The sequence below is a fragment of the Puntigrus tetrazona genome, unplaced genomic scaffold (genome assembly GCF_018831695.1).
Source record: "Puntigrus tetrazona isolate hp1 unplaced genomic scaffold, ASM1883169v1 S000000003, whole genome shotgun sequence".
NCBI lineage: Eukaryota > Metazoa > Chordata > Actinopteri > Cypriniformes > Cyprinidae > Puntigrus > Puntigrus tetrazona.
Window position 1 is genome coordinate 2081422 of NW_025047683.1, and position 2125 is coordinate 2083546.

The 2125-nt window shown below is 64.3% G+C and overlaps 1 non-coding gene and 1 pseudogene across 1 annotated transcript in view; both read left to right on the forward strand.

Moving 5' to 3' along the window:
- Positions 1–1184: 1184 nt before the first annotated feature.
- Positions 1185–1336, forward strand: LOC122331899 (annotated as a pseudogene).
- A 378-nt stretch (positions 1337–1714) lies between these two features.
- The window catches only part of LOC122332080, a 4013-nt gene continuing 3602 nt past the window's right edge, over positions 1715–2125 (forward strand). The window contains exon 1 of the ribosomal RNA XR_006248429.1: positions 1715–2125. This exon is cut by the window's right edge and continues 3602 nt beyond it. This is a non-coding gene — a ribosomal RNA (28S ribosomal RNA).

A 2125-nucleotide genomic window follows, 5' to 3' on the forward strand; every position in this document is an offset into this window, starting at 1 on the left:
AGAGAGAGAGATCCGCGAGAAGGGAACGCCGCCTCTGGGAGGCTTGACGCACCTCCCGCGGGAGGCTTGAGCAACCTACCGCGAGCGCCCATGACTGTCGCTGCACTCGGGCGGGCCCCCTGCTTTCCAGCGGCGGGGGCCGAGCCGGGCCCTGGCGGGTACCCGCACGGCCTCCGGGACCGTGGGTTCAAAGTCTCCTCCCGCGAAGGAGGGGCGCCCGTCCGGGGTAAAAAAACCTCTATCCTATTTTACTTATGATCCAGCGGCCGTGGGCCCGAGAGGTCTGCCGCCAAAAACCCAAAACGGCAAAAAGAACCGCACAAAAACCTAAGGCGGAGAGAGAGAGAGAGAGAGAGATCCGAGAGAACTTGACTGTCGCCAGACTCGGGCGGGCCCCTGCTTTCCAGCGCGGCGGGGGCTGAGCCGGGCCCTGGCGGGTACCCGCACGGCCTCCGGGACCGTGGTTCAAAGTCTCTCCCGCGAAGGAGGAGCGCCTGTCCGGGTAAAAAAACCTCTATCCTATTTTACTCTATGATCCAGCGGCCGTGGCCCGAGAGGTCTGCCGCGCAAAAACCCAAAACGGCAAAAGAACCGCACAAAAACCTAAGGCGGAGAGAGAGAGAGAGATCCGAGAGAACTTGACTGTCGCTGCACTCGGCGGGCCCCCCTGCTTTCCAGCGGCGGGGGGCCGAGCCGGGGCCCTGGCGGGTACCCGCACGGCCTCCGGGACCGTGGGTTCAAAGTCTCCTCCCGCGAAGGAGGGGCGCCCGTCCGGTCCGTAAAAACCTATCCTATTTTACTCTATGTTCCAGCGGCCGTGGCCCGAGAGGTCTGCCGCTCAAACATCCAAGACGGCAAAAGAACCGCACAAAAACCTAAGACGGAGCGGAGAGAGGGATCCGCGAGAAGGGAACGCCGTTCCCCTGGGAGGCTTGACGCACCTCCCGCGGAGGCTTGAGCAACTCATCATGAGCGCCCCACCCCTTGGCACGGGTGGGGCCGAGGCCGCGAGCCTCTGAAAGACTTTGCTTTGCCAACCCCCGCGGTACCCAGCAGGCCTTCGACCGTGGGTTCAAGTCCTCTCTCGCTGGGGCGCCCGTCCGGGGAACGACTTTTTGTATTTTTGAACCCACACAAGCCTGTGCAGTTCGGCCTCGCCCCGGCGCTAAACTCAAACGCAGTACGACTTTTAGCGGTGGATCACCGCTCGTAAGGCCGATGAAGAACGCAGCCAGCCGCGCAGAACTAATGTGAATTGCAGGACACATCGATCATCGACACTTCGAACGCACTTTGCGCCCCCGGTCCGCCCCGGGCCACGCCTGTCTGAGGGTCGCTTCCCATCGATCGACCTCCGGTCCCGCGGCTGGAGCGCCGCAGGGGGCTTCCCGCCCCCGCCCTCCCAAGTGCAGACCGCCACGGGCACGCCTCTCGGCGGAGTCGAGCGCCCCGCTTCCTCCCACGAGGGGGAGGTCGGCGCCCCAGGCGCCTGGGACCGAGCGGCGCCCTCCTCTCGGCGGCTTCCGTGGGTGTTCGCCACCTCCGCCGCTCGCCGACGTGACCCCGCCCCTCCGCCTCGGACGCCCCGCGGCGTAACGGAGGTTCGCGCCCGCCTCTCGCTCGGGCGCCTCTGCCCGCGCGCGAACGAGACCTGTTCAGGCCAGCCCGCAGCAGCAGCAGCGCGCGCGCCGCGCTCCTAACCCATATCCGACAACGACCTCAGATCAGACGAGACGACCCGCTGAATTTAAGCATATTACTAAGCGGAGGAAAAGAAACTAACAAGGATTCTCAGTAGCGGCGAGCGAAGAGGGAAGAGCCTAGCGCCGAATCCCGCCCGGCCACGGCGGCGAGGGACATGTGGCGACAGAAGACCGTTTCTCTCGGCGCGGGTCGGGGCCCAAGTCCTTCTGATGGAGGCTTAGCCCGTGGACGGTGTGAGGCCGGTAGCAGGCCCTCCCCCGCCGCGCGGTTCTTCTCGGAGTCGGGTTGCTTGGGAATGCAGCCCAAAGCGGGTGGTAAACTCCATCTATACAACACCGCACGAGACCGATAGTCGATAAGTACCGTGGAGGGAAAGTTGAAAAGAACTTTGAAGAGAGAGTTCAACAGGGCGTGAAACCGC